This window comes from Saccoglossus kowalevskii (assembly GCF_978046115.1).
Source record: "Saccoglossus kowalevskii chromosome 4 unlocalized genomic scaffold, keSacKowa6.1 SUPER_4_unloc_1, whole genome shotgun sequence".
Taxonomy (NCBI): Eukaryota; Metazoa; Hemichordata; class Enteropneusta; family Harrimaniidae; genus Saccoglossus; species Saccoglossus kowalevskii.
Window position 1 is genome coordinate 651,291 of NW_028188616.1, and position 19,637 is coordinate 670,927.

Below are 19,637 nucleotides of genomic sequence, written 5' to 3' on the forward strand. Positions count from 1 at the left end.
TATGTACGGTGAAATAAAATTGTTGATAAGCCTACTGCACGTGTTATTCCCAGCCGGTCTCCCATGCAAGTACTAACCATGCCCGATGCAGATTAACTTCAGTAATCGGACCTGAACTGGTGTACTCTGCTTTGGTTTGGCTGTAGGCTGAATATTCGTCGAAATTGGATGTCATTTAATGCTTCGGCTAGGCAAAAAATCATGGAAAAATTTTAGTATGTACGATGGAATAAAAATGTTCATCAGCCTACTGCACGTGGTATTCCCTGCCGGTCTCCCATCCAAGTACTAACCACGCCCGATGCAGATTAACTTCAGTGATCGGACGAGAACTGGTGTATTCTGCAATGGTTTGGCAGTAGGTTGAATATTCGTCCGAATTGTATGTCATTTAATGCTTCGTCTAGGCAAAAAATCATGGGAAAAAGTTAGTATGTAATGTGGAATAAAAATGTTGATGAGCCTACTGCACGTGGTATTCCCAGCTGGTCTCCTGTGCAAGTACTAACCACGCCCGATGCGGCTTAACTTCAGTAATCGGACGAGAACTGGTGTATTCTGCAATGGTTTGGCAGTAGACTGAATATTTGTCAGAATTGGATGTAATTTAATACTTCGGCTAGGCAACAAATCCCGAGAAAAAGTTGGTATGTACGGTGGAATAAAAATGTTGATAAGCCTACTGCACGTGGTATTCCCAGCAGGTCTCCCATGCTAGTACTAACCATGCCCGATGCAGATTAACTTCAGTGATCAGACGAGAACAGGTGTATTCTACATTGGTTTGGCAGTAGGCTGAATATTCGTCGCAATTGGATGTCATTTAATGCTTTGGCTAGGCAAAAATTCATGGAAAAAAGTTAGTATGTACGGTGGAATAAAAATGTTCATCAGCCTACTGCACGTGGTATTCCCAGCCGGTCTCCCATGCAAGTACTAACCACGCCCGATGCAGCTTAACTTCAGTGATCGGACGAGAACTGGTGTATTCTGCAATGGTTTGGCCGTAGGCTGAATACTCGTCAGAATTGGATGTAATTTAATACTTCGGCTAGGCAACAAATGCCGGGAAAATGTTGGTATGTACGGTGGAATAAAAATGTTGATAAACCTACTGCACGTTGTATTCCCAACTGATCTCCCATGCAAGTACTAAGCATGCCCAATGCAAATTAACTTCAGGTATCGGACGAGAGCTGGTGTATTCAGCATCGGTTTGGCAGTAGGCTGAATTTTCGTCGCAATTGGATGTCATTTAATGCTTCGGCTAGGCAAAAAATCATGGAAAATGTTAGTATGTACGATGGAATAAAAATGTTCATCAGCCTACTGCACGTGGTATTCCCAGCCAGTCTCCCATGCAAGTACTAACCACGCCCGATGCAGCTTAACTTCAGTGATCGGACGAGAACAGGTGTATTCTGCAATGGTTTGGCAGTAGGCAGAATATTCGTTGGAATTGGATGTCATTTAATGCTACGGCTAGGCAAAAAAATCATAGGAAAAAGTTAGTATGTAATGTGGAATAAAAATGTTCATCAGCCTACTGCACGTGGTATTCCCAGCCAGTCTCCCATGCAAGTACTAACCACGCCCGATGCAGCTTAACTTCAGTGATCGGACGAGAACTGGTGTGTTCTGCAATGGTTTGGCAGTAGGCTGAATATTTGTCAGAATTGGATGTCGTTTAACGTTTCGGCTAGGCAAAAAATCCCGGGGAAAAGTTAGCATGTACGGTGAAATAAAAATGTTGATAAGCCAACTGCACGTGGTATTCCCAGCCGGTCTCCCATGCAAGTACTAACCATGCCCGATGCAGATTAACTTCAGTGATCGGACGAGAACTGGTGTATTCTGCATTGGTTTGGCAGTAGGCTGAATATTCGTCGCAATTGGATGTCATTTAATGCTTCGGCTAGGCAAAAATTCATGGAAAAAAGTTAGTATGTACGGTGGAATAAAAATGTTCATCAGCCTACTGCACGTGGTATTCCCAGCCGGTCTCCCATGCAAGTACTAACCACGCCCGATGCAGCTTAACTTCAGTGATCGGACAAGAACTGGTTTAATCTGCAATGGTTTGGCCGTAGGCTGAATACTCGTCGGAATTGCATGTAATTTAATACTTCGGCTAGGCAACAAATGCCGGGAAAAAGTTGGTATGTACGGTGGAATAAAAATGTTGATAAACCTACTGCACGTTGTATTCCCAACTGATCTCCCATGCAAGTACTAAGCATGCCCGATGCAGATTAACTTCAGTAATCGGACCTGAACTGGTGTACTCTGCTGTGGTTTGGCAGTAGGCTGAATATTCGTCCGAATTGTATGTCATTTAATGCTTCGTCTAGGCAAAAAATCATGGGAAAAAGTTAGTATGTAATGTGGAATAAAAATGTTGATGAGCCTACTGCACGTGGTATTCCCAGCTGGTCTCCTGTGCAAGTACTAACCACGCCCGATGCGGCTTAACTTCAGTAATCGGACGAGAACTGGTGTATTCTGCAATGGTTTGGCAGTAGACTGAATATTTGTCAGAATTGGATGTAATTTAATACTTCGGCTAGGCAACAAATCCCGAGAAAAAGTTGGTATGTACGGTGGAATAAAAATGTTGATAAGCCTACTGCACGTGGTATTCCCAGCAGGTCTCCCATGCTAGTACTAACCATGCCCGATGCAGATTAACTTCAGTGATCAGACGAGAACTGGTGTATTCTGCATTGGTTTGGCAGTAGGCTGAATATTCGTCGCAATTGGATGTCATTTAATGCTTCGGCTAGGCAAAAATTCATGGAAAAAAGTTAGTATGTACGGTGGAATAAAAATGTTCATCAGCCTACTGCACGTGGTATTCCCAGCCGGTCTCCCATGCAAGTACTAACCACGCCCGATGCAGCTTAACTTCAGTGATCGGACGAGAACTGGTGTATTCTGCAATGGTTTGGCCGTAGGCTGAATACTCGTCGGAATTGGATGTAATTTAATACTTCGGCTAGGCAACAAATGCCGGGAAAAAGTTGGTATGTACGGTGGAATAAAAATGTTGATAAACCTACTGCACGTTGTATTCCCAAATGATCTCCCATGCAAGTACTAAGCATGCCCAATGCAAATTAACTTCAGGTATCGGACGAGAGCTGGTGTATTCAGCATCGGTTTGGCAGTAGGCTGAATTTTCGTCGCAATTGGATGTCATTTAATGCTTCGGCTAGGCAAAAAATCATGGGAAAAAGTTAGTATGTAATGTGGAATAAAAATGTTGATGAGCCTACTGCACGTGGTATTCCCAGCCGGTCTCCTGTGCAAGTACTAACCACGCACGATGCGGCTTAACTTCAGTAATCGGACGAGAACTGGTGTATTCTGCAATGGTTTGGCAGTAGGCTGAATATTTGTCAGAATTGGATGTCGTTTAACGTTTCGGCTAGGCAAAAAATCCCGGGGAAAAGTTAGCATGTACGGTGGATTAAAAATGTTGATAAGCCTACTGCACGTGGTATTCCCAGCCAGTCTTCCATGCAAGTACTAACCACGCCCGATGCAGCTTAACTTCAGCGATCGGACGAGAACTTGTGTACTCTGCAATGGTTTGGCAGTAGGCTGAATATTTGTCGGAATTGGATGTAATTTAATACTTCGGCTAGGCAACAAATCCCGGGAAAAAGTTGGTATATACGGTGAAATAAAAATGTTGATAAGCCAACTGCACGTGGTATTCCCAGCCGGTCTCCCATGCAAGTACTAACCATGCCCGATGCAGATTAACTTCAGTGATCGGACGAGAACTGGTGTATTCTACACTGGTTTGACAGAAGTCTGAATATTCGTCAGAATTAGATGTCGTTTAATGCTTCGACTAGGCAAAAAATCCCGGGAAAAAGTTAGTATGTACTATGGAATAAAAATGTTGATGAGAAAACTGCACGTGGTATTCCCAGAAGGTCTCCCATGTAAGTACTAACCACGCCCGATGCAGCTTAACTTCAGCGATCGGACGAGAACTGGTGTACTCTGCAATGGTTTGGCAGTAGGCTGAATATTCGTCGGAATTGGATGTAATTTAATACTTCGGCTAGGCAACAAATCCCAGGAAAAAGTTGGTATGTACGGTGAAATAAAAATGTTGATAAGCCTACTGCACGTGGTATTCCCAGCCAGTCTCCCATGCAAGTACTAACCATGCCCGATGCAGCTTAACTTCAGTGATCGGACGAGAACTGGTGTATTCTGCAATGGTTTGGCAGTAGGCTGAATATTCGTCCTAATTGTATGTCATTTAATGCTTCGTCTAGGCAAAAAATCATGGGAAAAAGTTAGCATGTAATGTGGAATAAAAATGTTGATGAGCCTGCTGCACGAGGTATTCCCAGCCGGTCTCCCGTGCAAGTACTAACCACGCCCGATGCGGCTTAGCTTCAGTGATCGGACGAGAACTGGTGTATTCTGCAATGGTTTGGCAGTAGACTGAATATTTGTCAGAATTGGATGTAATTTAATACTTCGGCTAGGCAACAAATCCCTAGAAAAAGTTGGTATGTACGGTGGAATAAAAATGTTGATAAGCCTACTGCACGTGGTATTCCCAGCAGGTCTCCCATGCTAGTACTAACCATGCCCGATGCAGATTAACTTCAGTGATCAGACGAGAACTGGTGTATTCTGCATTGGTTTGGCAGTAGGCTGAATATTCGTCGCAATTGGATGTCATTTAATGCTTCGGCTAGGCAAAAATTCATGGAAAAAAGTTAGTATGTACGGTGGAATAAAAATGTTCATCAGCCTACTGCACGTGGTATTCCCAGCCGGTCTCCCATGCAAGTACTAACCACGCCCGATGCAGCTTAACTTCAGTGATCGGACGAGAACTGGTGTATTCTGCAATGGTTTGGCCGTAGGCTGAATACTCGTCGGAATTGGATGTAATTTAATACTTCGGCTAGGCAACAAATGCCGGGAAAAAGTTGGTATGTACGGTGGAATAAAAATGTTGATAAACCTACTGCACGTTGTATTCCCAACTGATCTCCCATGCAAGTACTAAGCATGCCCAATGCAAATTAACTTCAGGTATCGGACGAGAGCTGGTGTATTCAGCATCGGTTTGGCAGTAGGCTGAATTTTCGTCGCAATTGGATGTCATTTAATGCTTCGGCTAGGCAAAAAATCATGGAAAATGTTAGTATGTACGATGGAATAAAAATGTTCATCAGCCTACTGCACGTGGTATTCCCAGCCAGTCTCCCATGCAAGTACTAACCACGCCCGATGCAGCTTAACTTCAGTGATCGGACGAGAACAGGTGTATTCTGCAATGGTTTGGCAGTAGGCAGAATATTCGTCGGAATTGGATGTCATTTAATGCTACGGCTAGGCAAAAAAATCATAGGAAAAAGTTAGTATGTAATGTGGAATAAAAATGTTCATCAGCCTACTGCACGTGGTATTCCCAGCCCATGCAAGTACTAACCACGCCCGATGCAGCTTAACTTCAGTGATCGGACGAGAACTGGTGTGTTCTGCAATGGTTTGGCAGTAGGCTGAATATTTGTCAGAATTGGATGTCGTTTAACGTTTCGGCTAGGCAAAAAATCCCGGGGAAAAGTTAGCATGTACGGTGGAATAAAAATGTTGATAAGCCTACTGCACGTGGTATTCCCAGCCGGTCTTCCATGCAAGTACTAACCACGCCCGATGCAGCTTAACTTCAGCGATCGGACGAGAACTGGTGTACTCTGCAATGGTTTGGCAGTAGGCTGAATATTTGTCGGAATTGGATGTCATTTAATGCTTCGTCTAGGCAAAAAATCATGGGAAAAAGTTAGCATGTAATGTGGAATAAAAATGTTGATGAGCCTACTGCACGAGGTATTCCCAGCCGGTCTCCCGTGCAAGTACTAACCACGCCCGATGCGGCTTAGCTTCAGTGATCGGACGAGAACTGGTGTATTCTGCAATGGTTTGGCAGTAGACTGAATATTTGTCAGAATTGGATGTAATTTAATACTTCGGCTAGGCAACAAATCCCGAGAAAAAGTTGGTATGTACGGTGGAATAAAAATGTTGATAAGCCTACTGCACGTGGTATTCCCAGCAGGTCTCCCATGCTAGTACTAACCATGCCCGATGCAGATTAACTTCAGTGATCAGACGAGAACTGGTGTGTTCTGCAATGGTTTGGCAGTAGGCTGAATATTTGTCAGAATTGGATGTCGTTTAACGTTTCGGCAAGGCAAAAAATCCCGGGGAAAAGTTAGCATGTACGGTGGAATAAAAATGTTGATAAGCCTACTGCACGTGGTATTCCCAGCCGGTCTCCCATGCAAGTACTAACCACGCCCGATGCAGCTTAACTTCAGCGATCGGACGAGAACTCGTGTACTCTGCAATGGTTTGGCAGTAGGCTGAATATTTGTCGGAATTGGATGTAATTTAATACTTCGGCTAGGCAACAAATCCCGGGAAAAAGTTGGTATGTACGGTGAAATAAAAATGTTGATAAGCCAACTGCACGTGGTATTCCCAGCCGGTCTCCCATGCAAGTACTAACCATTCCCGATGCAGATTAACTTCAGTGATCGGACGAGAACTGGTGTATTCGGCATTGGTTTGGCAGTAGGCTGAATATTCGACGCAATTGGATGTCATTTAATGCTTCGGCTAGGCAAAAATTCATGGAAAAAAGTTAGTATGTACGGTGGAATAAAAATGTTCATCAGCCTACTGCACGTTGTATTCCCTGCCGGTCTCCCATGCAAGTACTAACCACGCCCGATGCAGATTAACTTCAGTGATCGGACGAGAACTGGTTTAATCTGCAATGGTTTGGCCGTAGGCTGAATACTCGTCGGAATTGGATGTAATTTAATACTTCGGCTAGGCAACAAATGCCGGGAAAAAGTTGGTATGTACGGTGGAATAAAAATGTTGATAAACCTACTGCACGTTGTATTCCCAACTGATCTCCCACGCAAGTACTAAGCATGCCCGATGCAAATTAACTTCAGGTATCGGACGAGAGCTGGTGTATTCAGCATCGGTTTGGCAGTAGGCTGAATTTTCGTCGCAATTGGATGTCATTTAATGCTTCGGCTAGGCAAAAAATCATGGAAAAAGTTAGTATGTACGATGGAATAAAAATGTTCATCAGCCTACTGCACGTGGTATTCCCAGCCAGTCTCCCATGCAAGTACTAACCACGCCCGATGCAGCTTAACTTCAGTGATCGGACGAGAACAGGTGTATTCTGCAGTGGTTTGGCAGTAGGCAGAATATTCATCGGAATTGGATGTCATTTAATGCTACGGCTAGGCAAAAAAATCATAGGAAATAGTTAGTATGTAATGTGGAATAAAAATGTTGATGAGCCTACTGCACGTCGTATTCCCAGCCGGTCTCTCATGCATGTACTAACCACGCCCGGTGCAGCTAAACTTCAGGGATCGGACGAGAACTGTGTGTTCTGCAATGGTTTGGCAGTAGGCTGAATATTTGTCAGAATTGGATGTCGTTTAACGTTTCGGCTAGGCAAAAAATCCCGGGGAAAAGTTAGCATGTACGGTGGAATAAAAATGTTGATAAGCCTACTGCACGTGGTATTCCCAGCCGGTCTTCCATGCAAGTACTAACCACACCCGATGCAGCTTAACTTCAGCGATCGGACGAGAACTTGTGTACTCTGCAATGGTTTGGCAGTAGGCTGAATATTTGTCGGAATTGGATGTAATTTAATACTTCGGCTAGGCAACAAATCCCGGGAAAAAGTTGGTATATACGGTGAAATAAAAATGTTGATAAGCCAACTGCACGTGGTATTCCCAGCCGGTCTCCCATGCAAGTACTAACCATGCCCGATGCAGATTAACTTCAGTGATCGGACGAGAACTGGTGTATTCTACACTGGTTTGACAGAAGTCTGAATATTCGTCAGAATTAGATGTCGTTTAATGCTTCGACTAGGCAAAAAATCCCGGGAAAAAGTTAGTATGTACTATGGAATAAAAATGTTGATGAGAAAACTGCACGTGGTATTCCCAGAAGGTCTCCCATGTAAGTACTAACCACGCCCGATGCAGCTTAACTACAGCGATCGGACGAGAACTGGTGTACTCTGCAATGGTTTGGCAGTAGGCTGAATATTCGTTGGAATTGGATGTCATTTAATGCTACGGCTAGGCAAAAAAATCATAGGAAAAAGTTAGCATGTAATGTGGAATAAAAATGTTGATGAGCCTGCTGCACGAGGTATTCCCAGCCGGTCTCCCGTGCAAGTACTAACCACGCCCGATGCGGCTTAGCTTCAGTGATCGGACGAGAACTGGTGTATTCTGCAATGGTTTGGCAGTAGACTGAATATTTGTCAGAATTGGATGTAATTTAATACTTCGGCTAGGCAACAAATCCCAGGAAAAAGTTGGTATGTACGGTGAAATAAAAATGTTGATAAGCCTACTGCACGTGGTATTCCCAGCCAGTCTCCCATGCAAGTACTAACCATGCCCGATGCAGCTTAACTTCAGTGATCGGACGAGAACTGGTGTATTCTGCAATGGTTTGGCAGTAGGCTGAATATTCGTCCTAATTGTATGTCATTTAATGCTTCGTCTAGGCAAAAAATCATGGGAAAAAGTTAGCATGTAATGTGGAATAAAAATGTTGATGAGCCTGCTGCACGAGGTATTCCCAGCCGGTCTCCCGTGCAAGTACTAACCACGCCCGATGCGGCTTAGCTTCAGTGATCGGACGAGAACTGGTGTATTCTGCAATGGTTTGGCAGTAGACTGAATATTTGTCAGAATTGGATGTAATTTAATACTTCGGCTAGGCAACAAATCCCTAGAAAAAGTTGGTATGTACGGTGGAATAAAAATGTTGATAAGCCTACTGCACGTGGTATTCCCAGCAGGTCTCCCATGCTAGTACTAACCATGCCCGATGCAGATTAACTTCAGTGATCAGACGAGAACTGGTGTATTCTGCATTGGTTTGGCAGTAGGCTGAATATTCGTCGCAATTGGATGTCATTTAATGCTTCGGCTAGGCAAAAATTCATGGAAAAAAGTTAGTATGTACGGTGGAATAAAAATGTTCATCAGCCTACTGCACGTGGTATTCCCAGCCGGTCTCCCATGCAAGTACTAACCACGCCCGATGCAGCTTAACTTCAGTGATCGGACGAGAACTGGTGTATTCTGCAATGGTTTGGCCGTAGGCTGAATACTCGTCGGAATTGGATGTAATTTAATACTTCGGCTAGGCAACAAATGCCGGGAAAAAGTTGGTATGTACGGTGGAATAAAAATGTTGATAAACCTACTGCACGTTGTATTCCCAACTGATCTCCCATGCAAGTACTAAGCATGCCCAATGCAAATTAACTTCAGGTATCGGACGAGAGCTGGTGTATTCAGCATCGGTTTGGCAGTAGGCTGAATTTTCGTCGCAATTGGATGTCATTTAATGCTTCGGCTAGGCAAAAAATCATGGAAAATGTTAGTATGTACGATGGAATAAAAATGTTCATCAGCCTACTGCACGTGGTATTCCCAGCCAGTCTCCCATGCAAGTACTAACCACGCCCGATGCAGCTTAACTTCAGTGATCGGACGAGAACAGGTGTATTCTGCAATGGTTTGGCAGTAGGCAGAATATTCGTCGGAATTGGATGTCATTTAATGCTACGGCTAGGCAAAAAAATCATAGGAAAAAGTTAGTATGTAATGTGGAATAAAAATGTTCATCAGCCTACTGCACGTGGTATTCCCAGCCCATGCAAGTACTAACCACGCCCGATGCAGCTTAACTTCAGTGATCGGACGAGAACTGGTGTGTTCTGCAATGGTTTGGCAGTAGGCTGAATATTTGTCAGAATTGGATGTCGTTTAACGTTTCGGCTAGGCAAAAAATCCCGGGGAAAAGTTAGCATGTACGGTGGAATAAAAATGTTGATAAGCCTACTGCACGTGGTATTCCCAGCCGGTCTTCCATGCAAGTACTAACCACGCCCGATGCAGCTTAACTTCAGCGATCGGACGAGAACTGGTGTACTCTGCAATGGTTTGGCAGTAGGCTGAATATTTGTCGGAATTGGATGTCATTTAATGCTTCGTCTAGGCAAAAAATCATGGGAAAAAGTTAGCATGTAATGTGGAATAAAAATGTTGATGAGCCTACTGCACGAGGTATTCCCAGCCGGTCTCCCGTGCAAGTACTAACCACGCCCGATGCGGCTTAGCTTCAGTGATCGGACGAGAACTGGTGTATTCTGCAATGGTTTGGCAGTAGACTGAATATTTGTCAGAATTGGATGTAATTTAATACTTCGGCTAGGCAACAAATCCCGAGAAAAAGTTGGTATGTACGGTGGAATAAAAATGTTGATAAGCCTACTGCACGTGGTATTCCCAGCAGGTCTCCCATGCTAGTACTAACCATGCCCGATGCAGATTAACTTCAGTGATCAGACGAGAACTGGTGTGTTCTGCAATGGTTTGGCAGTAGGCTGAATATTTGTCAGAATTGGATGTCGTTTAACGTTTCGGCAAGGCAAAAAATCCCGGGGAAAAGTTAGCATGTACGGTGGAATAAAAATGTTGATAAGCCTACTGCACGTGGTATTCCCAGCCGGTCTCCCATGCAAGTACTAACCACGCCCGATGCAGCTTAACTTCAGCGATCGGACGAGAACTCGTGTACTCTGCAATGGTTTGGCAGTAGGCTGAATATTTGTCGGAATTGGATGTAATTTAATACTTCGGCTAGGCAACAAATCCCGGGAAAAAGTTGGTATGTACGGTGAAATAAAAATGTTGATAAGCCAACTGCACGTGGTATTCCCAGCCGGTCTCCCATGCAAGTACTAACCATTCCCGATGCAGATTAACTTCAGTGATCGGACGAGAACTGGTGTATTCGGCATTGGTTTGGCAGTAGGCTGAATATTCGACGCAATTGGATGTCATTTAATGCTTCGGCTAGGCAAAAATTCATGTAAAAAAGTTAGTATGTACGGTGGAATAAAAATGTTCATCAGCCTACTGCACGTTGTATTCCCTGCCGGTCTCCCATGCAAGTACTAACCACGCCCGATGCAGCTTAACTTCAGTGATCGGACGAGAACTGGTTTAATCTGCAATGGTTTGGCCGTAGGCTGAATACTCGTCGGAATTGGATGTAATTTAATACTTCGGCTAGGCAACAAATGCCGGGAAAAAGTTGGTATGTACGGTGGAATAAAAATGTTGATAAACCTACTGCACGTTGTATTCCCAACTGATCTCCCACGCAAGTACTAAGCATGCCCGATGCAAATTAACTTCAGGTATCGGACGAGAGCTGGTGTATTCAGCATCGGTTTGGCAGTAGGCTGAATTTTCGTCGCAATTGGATGTCATTTAATGCTTCGGCTAGGCAAAAAATCATGGAAAAAGTTAGTATGTACGATGGAATAAAAATGTTCATCAGCCTACTGCACGTGGTATTCCCAGCCAGTCTCCCATGCAAGTACTAACCACGCCCGATGCAGCTTAACTTCAGTGATCGGACGAGAACAGGTGTATTCTGCAGTGGTTTGGCAGTAGGCAGAATATTCATCGGAATTGGATGTCATTTAATGCTACGGCTAGGCAAAAAAATCATAGGAAATAGTTAGTATGTAATGTGGAATAAAAATGTTGATGAGCCTACTGCACGTCGTATTCCCAGCCGGTCTCTCATGCATGTACTAACCACGCCCGGTGCAGCTAAACTTCAGGGATCGGACGAGAACTGTGTGTTCTGCAATGGTTTGGCAGTAGGCTGAATATTTGTCAGAATTGGATGTCGTTTAACGTTTCGGCTAGGCAAAAAATCCCGGGGAAAAGTTAGCATGTACGGTGGAATAAAAATGTTGATAAGCCTACTGCACGTGGTATTCCCAGCCGGTCTTCCATGCAAGTACTAACCACACCCGATGCAGCTTAACTTCAGCGATCGGACGAGAACTGGTGTATTCTGCAATGGTTTGGCAGTAGGCTGAATATTCGTCCTAATTGTATGTCATTTAATGCTTGGTCTAGGCAAAAAATCATGGGAAAAAGTTAGCATGTAATGTGGAATAAAAATGTTGATGAGCCTGCTGCACGAGGTATTCCCAGCCGGTCTCCCGTGCAAGTACTAACCACGCCCGATGCGGCTTAGCTTCAGTGATCGGACGAGAACTGGTGTATTCTGCAATGGTTTGGCAGTAGACTGAATATTTGTCAGAATTGGATGTAATTTAATACTTCGGCTAGGCAACAAATCCCTAGAAAAAGTTGGTATGTACGGTGGAATAAAAATGTTGATAAGCCTACTGCACGTGGTATTCCCAGCAGGTCTCCCATGCTAGTACTAACCATGCCCGATGCAGATTAACTTCAGTGATCAGACGAGAACTGGTGTATTCTGCATTGGTTTGGCAGTAGGCTGAATATTCGTCGCAATTGGATGTCATTTAATGCTTCGGCTAGGCAAAAATTCATGGAAAAAAGTTAGTATGTACGGTGGAATAAAAATGTTCATCAGCCTACTGCACGTGGTATTCCCAGCCGGTCTCCCATGCAAGTACTAACCACGCCCGATGCAGCTTAACTTCAGTGATCGGACGAGAACTGGTGTATTCTGCAATGGTTTGGCCGTAGGCTGAATACTCGTCGGAATTGGATGTAATTTAATACTTCGGCTAGGCAACAAATGCCGGGAAAAAGTTGGTATGTACGGTGGAATAAAAATGTTGATAAACCTACTGCACGTTGTATTCCCAACTGATCTCCCATGCAAGTACTAAGCATGCCCAATGCAAATTAACTTCAGGTATCGGACGAGAGCTGGTGTATTCAGCATCGGTTTGGCAGTAGGCTGAATTTTCGTCGCAATTGGATGTCATTTAATGCTTCGGCTAGGCAAAAAATCATGGAAAATGTTAGTATGTACGATGGAATAAAAATGTTCATCAGCCTACTGCACGTGGTATTCCCAGCCAGTCTCCCATGCAAGTACTAACCACGCCCGATGCAGCTTAACTTCAGTGATAGGACGAGAACAGGTGTATTCTGCAATGGTTTGGCAGTAGGCAGAATATTCGTCGGAATTGGATGTCATTTAATGCTACGGCTAGGCAAAAAAATCATAGGAAAAAGTTAGTATGTAATGTGGAATAAAAATGTTCATCAGCCTACTGCACGTGGTATTCCCAGCCCATGCAAGTACTAACCACGCCCGATGCAGCTTAACTTCAGTGATCGGACGAGAACTGGTGTGTTCTGCAATGGTTTGGCAGTAGGCTGAATATTTGTCAGAATTGGATGTCGTTTAACGTTTCGGCTAGGCAAAAAATCCCGGGGAAAAGTTGGTATGTACGGTGAAATAAAAATGTTGATAAGCCAACTGCACGTGGTATTCCCAGCCGGTCTCCCATGCAAGTACTAACCATTCCCGATGCAGATTAACTTCAGTGATCGGACGAGAACTGGTGTATTCGGCATTGGTTTGGCAGTAGGCTGAATATTCGACGCAATTGGATGTCATTTAATGCTTCGGCTAGGCAAAAATTCATGTAAAAAAGTTAGTATGTACGGTGGAATAAAAATGTTCATCAGCCTACTGCACGTTGTATTCCCTGCCGGTCTCCCATGCAAGTACTAACCACGCCCGATGCAGCTTAACTTCAGTGATCGGACGAGAACTGGTTTAATCTGCAATGGTTTGGCCGTAGGCTGAATACTCGTCGGAATTGGATGTAATTTAATACTTCGGCTAGGCAACAAATGCCGGGAAAAAGTTGGTATGTACGGTGGAATAAAAATGTTGATAAACCTACTGCACGTTGTATTCCCAACTGATCTCCCACGCAAGTACTAAGCATGCCCGATGCAAATTAACTTCAGGTATCGGACGAGAGCTGGTGTATTCAGCATCGGTTTGGCAGTAGGCTGAATTTTCGTCGCAATTGGATGTCATTTAATGCTTCGGCTAGGCAAAAAATCATGGAAAAAGTTAGTATGTACGATGGAATAAAAATGTTCATCAGCCTACTGCACGTGGTATTCCCAGCCAGTCTCCCATGCAAGTACTAACCACGCCCGATGCAGCTTAACTTCAGTGATCGGACGAGAACAGGTGTATTCTGCAGTGGTTTGGCAGTAGGCAGAATATTCATCGGAATTGGATGTCATTTAATGCTACGGCTAGGCAAAAAAATCATAGGAAATAGTTAGTATGTAATGTGGAATAAAAATGTTGATGAGCCTACTGCACGTCGTATTCCCAGCCGGTCTCTCATGCATGTACTAACCACGCCCGGTGCAGCTAAACTTCAGGGATCGGACGAGAACTGTGTGTTCTGCAATGGTTTGGCAGTAGGCTGAATATTTGTCAGAATTGGATGTCGTTTAACGTTTCGGCTAGGCAAAAAATCCCGGGGAAAAGTTAGCATGTACGGTGGAATAAAAATGTTGATAAGCCTACTGCACGTGGTATTCCCAGCCGGTCTTCCATGCAAGTACTAACCACACCCGATGCAGCTTAACTTCAGCGATCGGACGAGAACTTGTGTACTCTGCAATGGTTTGGCAGTAGGCTGAATATTTGTCGGAATTGGATGTAATTTAATACTTCGGCTAGGCAACAAATCCCGGGAAAAAGTTGGTATATACGGTGAAATAAAAATGTTGATAAGCCAACTGCACGTGGTATTCCCAGCCGGTCTCCCATGCAAGTACTAACCATGCCCGATGCAGATTAACTTCAGTGATCGGACGAGAACTGGTGTATTCTACACTGGTTTGACAGAAGTCTGAATATTCGTCAGAATTAGATGTCGTTTAATGCTTCGACTAGGCAAAAAATCCCGGGAAAAAGTTAGTATGTACTATGGAATAAAAATGTTGATGAGAAAACTGCACGTGGTATTCCCAGAAGGTCTCCCATGTAAGTACTAACCACGCCCGATGCAGCTTAACTACAGCGATCGGACGAGAACTGGTGTACTCTGCAATGGTTTGGCAGTAGGCTGAATATTCGTTGGAATTGGATGTCATTTAATGCTACGGCTAGGCAAAAAAATCATAGGAAAAAGTTAGCATGTAATGTGGAATAAAAATGTTGATGAGCCTGCTGCACGAGGTATTCCCAGCCGGTCTCCCGTGCAAGTACTAACCACGCCCGATGCGGCTTAGCTTCAGTGATCGGACGAGAACTGGTGTATTCTGCAATGGTTTGGCAGTAGACTGAATATTTGTCAGAATTGGATGTAATTTAATACTTCGGCTAGGCAACAAATCCCGAGAAAAAGTTGGTATGTACGGTGGAATAAAAATGTTGATAAGCCTACTGCACGTGGTATTCCCAGCAGGTCTCCCATGCTAGTACTAACCATGCCCGATGCAGATTAACTTCAGTGATCAGACGAGAACTGGTGTATTCTGCATTGGTTTGGCAGTAGGCTGAATATTCGTCGCAATTGGATGTCATTTAATGCTTCGGCTAGGCAAAAATTCATGGAAAAAAGTTAGTATGTACGGTGGAATAAAAATGTTCATCAGCCTACTGCACGTGGTATTCCCAGCCGGTCTCCCATGCAAGTACTAACCACGCCCGATGCAGCTTAACTTCAGTGATCGGACGAGAACTGGTGTATTCTGCAATGGTTTGGCCGTAGGCTGAATACTCGTCGGAATTGGATGTAATTTAATACTTCGGCTAGGCAACAAATGCCGGGAAAAAGTTGGTATGTACGGTGGAATAAAAATGTTGATAAACCTACTGCACGTTGTATTCCCAACTGATCTCCCATGCAAGTACTAAGCATGCCCAATGCAAATTAACTTCAGGTATCGGACGACAGTTGGTGTATTCAGCATCGGTTTGGCAGTAGGCTGAATTTTCGTCGCAATTGGATGTCATTTAATGCTTCGGCTAGGCAAAAAATCATGGAAAATGTTAGTATGTACGATGGAATAAAAATGTTCATCAGCCTACTGCACGTGGTATTCCCAGCCAGTCTCCCATGCAAGTACTAACCACGCCCGATGCAGCTTAACTTCAGTGATCGGACGAGAACAGGTGTATTCTGCAATGGTTTGGCAGTAGGCAGAATATTCGTCGGAATTGGATGTCATTTAATGCTACGGCTAGGCAAAAAAATCATAGGAAAAAGTTAGTATGTAATGTGGAATAAAAATGTTCATCAGCCTACAGCACGTGGTATTCCCAGCCCATGCAAGTACTAACCACGCCCGATGCAGCTTAACTTCAGTGATCGGACGAGAACTGGTGTGTTCTGCAATGGTTTGGCAGTAGGCTGAATATTTGTCAGAATTGGATGTCGTTTAACGTTTCGGCTAGGCAAAAAATCCCGGGGAAAAGTTAGCATGTACGGTGGAATAAAAATGTTGATAAGCCTACTGCACGTGGTATTCCCAGCCGGTCTCCCATGCAAGTACTAACCATGCCCGATGCAGATTAACTTCAGTGATCGGACGAGAACTGGTGTATTCTACACTGGTTTGACAGAAGTCTGAATATTCGTCAGAATTAGATGTCGTTTAATGCTTCGACTAGGCAAAAAATCCCGGGAAAAAGTTAGTATGTACTATGGAATAAAAATGTTGATGAGAAAACTGCACGTGGTATTCCCAGAAGGTCTCCCATGTAAGTACTAACCACGCCCGATGCAGCTTAACTTCAGCGATCGGACGAGAACTGGTGTACTCTGCAATGGTTTGGCAGTAGGCTGAATATTCGTCGGAATTGGATGTAATTTAATACTTCGGCTAGGCAACAAATCCCAGGAAAAAGTTGGTATGTACGGTGAAATAAAAATGTTGATAAGCCTACTGCACGTGGTATTCCCAGCCGATCTCCCATGCAAGTACTAACCATGCCCGATGCAGCTTAACTTCAGTGATCGGACGAGAACTGGTGTATTCTGCAATGGTTTGGCAGTAGGCTGAATATTCGTCCTAATTGTATGTCATTTAATGCTTCGTCTAGGCAAAAAATCATGGGAAAAAGTTAGCATGTAATGTGGAATAAAAATGTTGATGAGCCTACTGCACGAGGTATTCCCAGCCGGTCTCCCGTGCAAGTACTAACCACGCCCGATGCGGCTTAGCTTCAGTGATCGGACGAGAACTGGTGTATTCTGCAATGGTTTGGCAGTAGGCTGAACATTTGTCAGAATTGGATGTAATTTAATACTTCTGCTAGGCAACAAATCCCGGGAAAAAGTTGGTATGTACGGTGGAATAAAAATGTTGATGAGCCTACTGCACGTGGTATTCCCAGCCGGTCTCACATCCAAGTACTAACCACGCCCGATGCAGCTTAACTTCAGTGATCGGACGAGAACGGGTGTAATCTGCAATGGTTTAGCAGTAGGCTGAATATTCGTCGGAATTGGATGTAACTTAATACTTCGGCTAGGCAAAAAATCCCGGGAAAAATTTAGTCTGTACGGTGGAATAAAAATGTTGATGAGACTAATGCACGTGGTATTCCCAGCCGGTCTCCCATGCAAGTAATAACCACGCTCGATGCAGCTTAACTTCAGTGATCGGACGAGAACTGGTGTATTTTGCAATGGCTTGGCAGTAGGCTGAATGTTCGTCCGAATTGTATGTCGTTTAATGCTTCGGCTATGCAAACAATCCCGGGAAAATGTTAGTATGTACGGTGGAATAAAAATGTTGATGAGCCTAATGCACGTAGTATTCCCAGCCGGTCTCCCATGCAAGTACTAACCACGCCCGATGCAGCTTAACTTCATTGATCGGATGGGAACTGGTGTATTCTGAAATGTTTTGGCAGTAGGCTGAATATTCATCGGAATTGGATGTCATTTAATGCTTCGGCTAAGCAAAAAATCTCGGGAAAATGTTAGTAAGTAATGTGGAATAAAATGTTGATAAGCCAACTGCACGTGGTATTCCCAGCCGGTCTCCCATGCAAGTACTAACCATGCCCGATGCAGATTAACTTCAGTGATCAGACGAGAACTGGTGTATTCTGCATTGGTTTGGCAGTAGGCTGAATATTCATCGCAATTGGATGTCATTTAATGCTTCGGCTAGGCAAAAAATCATGGAAAAAGTTAGTATGTACGATGGAATAAAAATGTTCATCAGCCTACTGCACGTGGTATTCCCAGCCAGTCTCCCATGCAAGTACTAACCACGCCCGATGCAGCTTAACTTCAGTGATCGGACGAGAACAGGTGTATTCTGCAATGGTTTGGCAGTAGGCAGAATATTCATCGGAATTGGATGTCATTTAATGCTACGGCTAGGCAACAAAATCATAGGAAATAGTTAGTATGTAATGTGGAATAAAAATGTTGATGAGCCGACTGCACGTCGTATTCCCAGCCGGTCTCTCATGCATGTACTAACCACGCCCGGTGCAGCTAAACTTCAGGGATCGGACGAGAACTGTGTGTTCTGCAATGGTTTGGCAGTAGGCTGAATATTTGTCGGAATTGGATGTAATTTAATACTTCGGCTAGGCAACAAATCCCGGGAAAAAGTTGGTATATACGGTGAAAAAAAAATGTTGATAAGCCAACTGCACGTGGTATTCCCAGCCGGTCTCCCATGCAAGTACTAACCATGCCCGATGCAGATTAACTTCAGTGATCGGACGAGAACTGGTGTATTCTACACTGGTTTGACAGAAGTCTGAATATTCGTCAGAATTAGATGTCGTTTAATGCTTCGACTAGGCAAAAAATCCCGGGAAAAAGTTAGTATGTACTATGGAATAAAAATGTTGATGAGAAAACTGCACGTGGTATTCCCAGAAGGTCTCCCATGTAAGTACTAACCACGCCCGATGCAGCTTAACTTCAGCAATTGGACGAGAACTGGTGTACTCTGCAATGGTTTGGCAGTAGGCTGAATATTCGTCGGAATTGGATGTAATTTAATACTTCGGCTAGGCAACAAATCCCAGGAAAAAGTTGGTATGTACGGTGAAATAAAAATGTTGATAAGCCTACTGCACGTGGTATTCCCAGCCGGTCTCCCATGCAAGTACTAACCATGCCCGATGCAGCTTAACTTCAGTGATCGGACGAGAACTGGTGTATTCTGCAATGGTTTGGCAGTAGGCTGAATATTCGTCCTAATTGTATGTCATTTAATGCTTCGTCTAGGCAAAAAATCATGGGAAAAAGTTAGCATGTAATGTGGAATAAAAATGTTGATGAGCCTACTGCACGAGGTATTCCCAGCCGGTCTCCCGTGCAAGTACTAACCACGCCCGATGCGGCTTAGCTTCAGTGATCGGACGAGAACTGGTGTATTCTGCAATGGTTTGGCAGTAGACTGAATATTTGTCAGAATTGGATGTAATTTAATACTTCGGCTAGGCAACAAATCCCGAGAAAAAGTTGGTATGTACGGTGGAATAAAAATGTTGATAAGCCTACTGCACGTGGTATTCCCAGCAGGTCTCCCATGCTAGTACTAACCATGCCCGATGCAGATTAACTTCAGTGATCAGACGAGAACTGGTGTATTCTGCATTGGTTTGGCAGTAGGCTGAATATTCGTCGCAATTGGATGTCATTTAATGCTTCGGCTAGGCAAAAATTCATGGAAAAAAGTTAGTATGTACGGTGG

The 19,637-nt window shown here is 44.0% G+C and overlaps 75 pseudogenes; all 75 read right to left on the bottom strand.

Moving 5' to 3' along the window:
* Positions 1-244: 244 nt before the first annotated feature.
* LOC146728483 (5S ribosomal RNA) lies at positions 245-364 on the bottom strand (annotated as a pseudogene).
* A 96-nt stretch (positions 365-460) lies between these two features.
* Positions 461-580, bottom strand: LOC146728484 (5S ribosomal RNA; annotated as a pseudogene).
* A 96-nt stretch (positions 581-676) lies between these two features.
* Positions 677-796, bottom strand: LOC146728485 (5S ribosomal RNA; annotated as a pseudogene).
* Positions 797-892: 96 nt separating this feature from the next.
* LOC146728486 (5S ribosomal RNA) lies at positions 893-1,012 on the bottom strand (annotated as a pseudogene).
* Positions 1,013-1,323: 311 nt separating this feature from the next.
* LOC146728487 (5S ribosomal RNA) lies at positions 1,324-1,443 on the bottom strand (annotated as a pseudogene).
* Positions 1,444-1,540: 97 nt separating this feature from the next.
* Positions 1,541-1,660, bottom strand: LOC146728488 (5S ribosomal RNA; annotated as a pseudogene).
* A 96-nt stretch (positions 1,661-1,756) lies between these two features.
* LOC146728489 (5S ribosomal RNA) lies at positions 1,757-1,876 on the bottom strand (annotated as a pseudogene).
* A 96-nt stretch (positions 1,877-1,972) lies between these two features.
* On the bottom strand, positions 1,973-2,092 carry LOC146728490 (5S ribosomal RNA; annotated as a pseudogene).
* Positions 2,093-2,404: 312 nt separating this feature from the next.
* Positions 2,405-2,524, bottom strand: LOC146728491 (5S ribosomal RNA; annotated as a pseudogene).
* A 96-nt stretch (positions 2,525-2,620) lies between these two features.
* LOC146728492 (5S ribosomal RNA) lies at positions 2,621-2,740 on the bottom strand (annotated as a pseudogene).
* Positions 2,741-2,836: 96 nt separating this feature from the next.
* On the bottom strand, positions 2,837-2,956 carry LOC146728493 (5S ribosomal RNA; annotated as a pseudogene).
* Positions 2,957-3,268: 312 nt separating this feature from the next.
* LOC146728494 (5S ribosomal RNA) lies at positions 3,269-3,388 on the bottom strand (annotated as a pseudogene).
* A 96-nt stretch (positions 3,389-3,484) lies between these two features.
* Positions 3,485-3,604, bottom strand: LOC146728495 (5S ribosomal RNA; annotated as a pseudogene).
* Positions 3,605-3,700: 96 nt separating this feature from the next.
* On the bottom strand, positions 3,701-3,820 carry LOC146728496 (5S ribosomal RNA; annotated as a pseudogene).
* A 96-nt stretch (positions 3,821-3,916) lies between these two features.
* LOC146728497 (5S ribosomal RNA) lies at positions 3,917-4,036 on the bottom strand (annotated as a pseudogene).
* Positions 4,037-4,132: 96 nt separating this feature from the next.
* On the bottom strand, positions 4,133-4,252 carry LOC146728498 (5S ribosomal RNA; annotated as a pseudogene).
* Positions 4,253-4,348: 96 nt separating this feature from the next.
* Positions 4,349-4,468, bottom strand: LOC146728499 (5S ribosomal RNA; annotated as a pseudogene).
* A 96-nt stretch (positions 4,469-4,564) lies between these two features.
* LOC146728500 (5S ribosomal RNA) lies at positions 4,565-4,684 on the bottom strand (annotated as a pseudogene).
* Positions 4,685-4,780: 96 nt separating this feature from the next.
* On the bottom strand, positions 4,781-4,900 carry LOC146728501 (5S ribosomal RNA; annotated as a pseudogene).
* A 311-nt stretch (positions 4,901-5,211) lies between these two features.
* On the bottom strand, positions 5,212-5,331 carry LOC146728502 (5S ribosomal RNA; annotated as a pseudogene).
* Positions 5,332-5,428: 97 nt separating this feature from the next.
* On the bottom strand, positions 5,429-5,541 carry LOC146728503 (5S ribosomal RNA; annotated as a pseudogene).
* A 96-nt stretch (positions 5,542-5,637) lies between these two features.
* On the bottom strand, positions 5,638-5,757 carry LOC146728504 (5S ribosomal RNA; annotated as a pseudogene).
* Positions 5,758-5,853: 96 nt separating this feature from the next.
* Positions 5,854-5,973, bottom strand: LOC146728505 (5S ribosomal RNA; annotated as a pseudogene).
* Positions 5,974-6,069: 96 nt separating this feature from the next.
* LOC146728506 (5S ribosomal RNA) lies at positions 6,070-6,189 on the bottom strand (annotated as a pseudogene).
* A 96-nt stretch (positions 6,190-6,285) lies between these two features.
* Positions 6,286-6,405, bottom strand: LOC146728507 (5S ribosomal RNA; annotated as a pseudogene).
* A 96-nt stretch (positions 6,406-6,501) lies between these two features.
* Positions 6,502-6,621, bottom strand: LOC146728508 (5S ribosomal RNA; annotated as a pseudogene).
* A 96-nt stretch (positions 6,622-6,717) lies between these two features.
* On the bottom strand, positions 6,718-6,837 carry LOC146728509 (5S ribosomal RNA; annotated as a pseudogene).
* A 311-nt stretch (positions 6,838-7,148) lies between these two features.
* Positions 7,149-7,268, bottom strand: LOC146728510 (5S ribosomal RNA; annotated as a pseudogene).
* Positions 7,269-7,580: 312 nt separating this feature from the next.
* Positions 7,581-7,700, bottom strand: LOC146728511 (5S ribosomal RNA; annotated as a pseudogene).
* Positions 7,701-7,796: 96 nt separating this feature from the next.
* LOC146728512 (5S ribosomal RNA) lies at positions 7,797-7,916 on the bottom strand (annotated as a pseudogene).
* Positions 7,917-8,012: 96 nt separating this feature from the next.
* On the bottom strand, positions 8,013-8,132 carry LOC146728513 (5S ribosomal RNA; annotated as a pseudogene).
* Positions 8,133-8,229: 97 nt separating this feature from the next.
* On the bottom strand, positions 8,230-8,349 carry LOC146728514 (5S ribosomal RNA; annotated as a pseudogene).
* A 96-nt stretch (positions 8,350-8,445) lies between these two features.
* On the bottom strand, positions 8,446-8,565 carry LOC146728515 (5S ribosomal RNA; annotated as a pseudogene).
* Positions 8,566-8,661: 96 nt separating this feature from the next.
* On the bottom strand, positions 8,662-8,781 carry LOC146728516 (5S ribosomal RNA; annotated as a pseudogene).
* Positions 8,782-8,877: 96 nt separating this feature from the next.
* LOC146728517 (5S ribosomal RNA) lies at positions 8,878-8,997 on the bottom strand (annotated as a pseudogene).
* A 96-nt stretch (positions 8,998-9,093) lies between these two features.
* LOC146728518 (5S ribosomal RNA) lies at positions 9,094-9,213 on the bottom strand (annotated as a pseudogene).
* A 311-nt stretch (positions 9,214-9,524) lies between these two features.
* On the bottom strand, positions 9,525-9,644 carry LOC146728519 (5S ribosomal RNA; annotated as a pseudogene).
* A 97-nt stretch (positions 9,645-9,741) lies between these two features.
* Positions 9,742-9,854, bottom strand: LOC146728520 (5S ribosomal RNA; annotated as a pseudogene).
* Positions 9,855-9,950: 96 nt separating this feature from the next.
* LOC146728521 (5S ribosomal RNA) lies at positions 9,951-10,070 on the bottom strand (annotated as a pseudogene).
* Positions 10,071-10,166: 96 nt separating this feature from the next.
* LOC146728522 (5S ribosomal RNA) lies at positions 10,167-10,286 on the bottom strand (annotated as a pseudogene).
* A 96-nt stretch (positions 10,287-10,382) lies between these two features.
* On the bottom strand, positions 10,383-10,502 carry LOC146728523 (5S ribosomal RNA; annotated as a pseudogene).
* Positions 10,503-10,598: 96 nt separating this feature from the next.
* On the bottom strand, positions 10,599-10,718 carry LOC146728524 (5S ribosomal RNA; annotated as a pseudogene).
* Positions 10,719-10,814: 96 nt separating this feature from the next.
* LOC146728525 (5S ribosomal RNA) lies at positions 10,815-10,934 on the bottom strand (annotated as a pseudogene).
* A 96-nt stretch (positions 10,935-11,030) lies between these two features.
* Positions 11,031-11,150, bottom strand: LOC146728526 (5S ribosomal RNA; annotated as a pseudogene).
* A 311-nt stretch (positions 11,151-11,461) lies between these two features.
* Positions 11,462-11,581, bottom strand: LOC146728527 (5S ribosomal RNA; annotated as a pseudogene).
* Positions 11,582-11,893: 312 nt separating this feature from the next.
* Positions 11,894-12,013, bottom strand: LOC146728528 (5S ribosomal RNA; annotated as a pseudogene).
* Positions 12,014-12,109: 96 nt separating this feature from the next.
* On the bottom strand, positions 12,110-12,229 carry LOC146728529 (5S ribosomal RNA; annotated as a pseudogene).
* Positions 12,230-12,325: 96 nt separating this feature from the next.
* LOC146728530 (5S ribosomal RNA) lies at positions 12,326-12,445 on the bottom strand (annotated as a pseudogene).
* A 96-nt stretch (positions 12,446-12,541) lies between these two features.
* Positions 12,542-12,661, bottom strand: LOC146728531 (5S ribosomal RNA; annotated as a pseudogene).
* Positions 12,662-12,972: 311 nt separating this feature from the next.
* Positions 12,973-13,092, bottom strand: LOC146728532 (5S ribosomal RNA; annotated as a pseudogene).
* A 97-nt stretch (positions 13,093-13,189) lies between these two features.
* LOC146728533 (5S ribosomal RNA) lies at positions 13,190-13,302 on the bottom strand (annotated as a pseudogene).
* Positions 13,303-13,398: 96 nt separating this feature from the next.
* On the bottom strand, positions 13,399-13,518 carry LOC146728534 (5S ribosomal RNA; annotated as a pseudogene).
* A 96-nt stretch (positions 13,519-13,614) lies between these two features.
* LOC146728535 (5S ribosomal RNA) lies at positions 13,615-13,734 on the bottom strand (annotated as a pseudogene).
* Positions 13,735-14,045: 311 nt separating this feature from the next.
* Positions 14,046-14,165, bottom strand: LOC146728536 (5S ribosomal RNA; annotated as a pseudogene).
* Positions 14,166-14,477: 312 nt separating this feature from the next.
* LOC146728537 (5S ribosomal RNA) lies at positions 14,478-14,597 on the bottom strand (annotated as a pseudogene).
* Positions 14,598-14,693: 96 nt separating this feature from the next.
* On the bottom strand, positions 14,694-14,813 carry LOC146728538 (5S ribosomal RNA; annotated as a pseudogene).
* A 96-nt stretch (positions 14,814-14,909) lies between these two features.
* LOC146728539 (5S ribosomal RNA) lies at positions 14,910-15,029 on the bottom strand (annotated as a pseudogene).
* Positions 15,030-15,126: 97 nt separating this feature from the next.
* Positions 15,127-15,246, bottom strand: LOC146728540 (5S ribosomal RNA; annotated as a pseudogene).
* Positions 15,247-15,342: 96 nt separating this feature from the next.
* LOC146728541 (5S ribosomal RNA) lies at positions 15,343-15,462 on the bottom strand (annotated as a pseudogene).
* Positions 15,463-15,558: 96 nt separating this feature from the next.
* LOC146728542 (5S ribosomal RNA) lies at positions 15,559-15,678 on the bottom strand (annotated as a pseudogene).
* Positions 15,679-15,989: 311 nt separating this feature from the next.
* LOC146728543 (5S ribosomal RNA) lies at positions 15,990-16,109 on the bottom strand (annotated as a pseudogene).
* A 97-nt stretch (positions 16,110-16,206) lies between these two features.
* Positions 16,207-16,319, bottom strand: LOC146728544 (5S ribosomal RNA; annotated as a pseudogene).
* Positions 16,320-16,415: 96 nt separating this feature from the next.
* On the bottom strand, positions 16,416-16,535 carry LOC146728545 (5S ribosomal RNA; annotated as a pseudogene).
* Positions 16,536-16,631: 96 nt separating this feature from the next.
* LOC146728546 (5S ribosomal RNA) lies at positions 16,632-16,751 on the bottom strand (annotated as a pseudogene).
* Positions 16,752-16,847: 96 nt separating this feature from the next.
* LOC146728547 (5S ribosomal RNA) lies at positions 16,848-16,967 on the bottom strand (annotated as a pseudogene).
* A 96-nt stretch (positions 16,968-17,063) lies between these two features.
* On the bottom strand, positions 17,064-17,183 carry LOC146728548 (5S ribosomal RNA; annotated as a pseudogene).
* A 96-nt stretch (positions 17,184-17,279) lies between these two features.
* On the bottom strand, positions 17,280-17,399 carry LOC146728549 (5S ribosomal RNA; annotated as a pseudogene).
* Positions 17,400-17,711: 312 nt separating this feature from the next.
* On the bottom strand, positions 17,712-17,831 carry LOC146728550 (5S ribosomal RNA; annotated as a pseudogene).
* Positions 17,832-17,926: 95 nt separating this feature from the next.
* On the bottom strand, positions 17,927-18,046 carry LOC146728551 (5S ribosomal RNA; annotated as a pseudogene).
* A 95-nt stretch (positions 18,047-18,141) lies between these two features.
* On the bottom strand, positions 18,142-18,261 carry LOC146728552 (5S ribosomal RNA; annotated as a pseudogene).
* Positions 18,262-18,573: 312 nt separating this feature from the next.
* On the bottom strand, positions 18,574-18,693 carry LOC146728553 (5S ribosomal RNA; annotated as a pseudogene).
* A 96-nt stretch (positions 18,694-18,789) lies between these two features.
* LOC146728554 (5S ribosomal RNA) lies at positions 18,790-18,909 on the bottom strand (annotated as a pseudogene).
* A 96-nt stretch (positions 18,910-19,005) lies between these two features.
* LOC146728555 (5S ribosomal RNA) lies at positions 19,006-19,125 on the bottom strand (annotated as a pseudogene).
* Positions 19,126-19,221: 96 nt separating this feature from the next.
* LOC146728556 (5S ribosomal RNA) lies at positions 19,222-19,341 on the bottom strand (annotated as a pseudogene).
* A 96-nt stretch (positions 19,342-19,437) lies between these two features.
* Positions 19,438-19,557, bottom strand: LOC146728557 (5S ribosomal RNA; annotated as a pseudogene).
* Between the last annotated feature and the right edge of the window lie 80 nt (positions 19,558-19,637).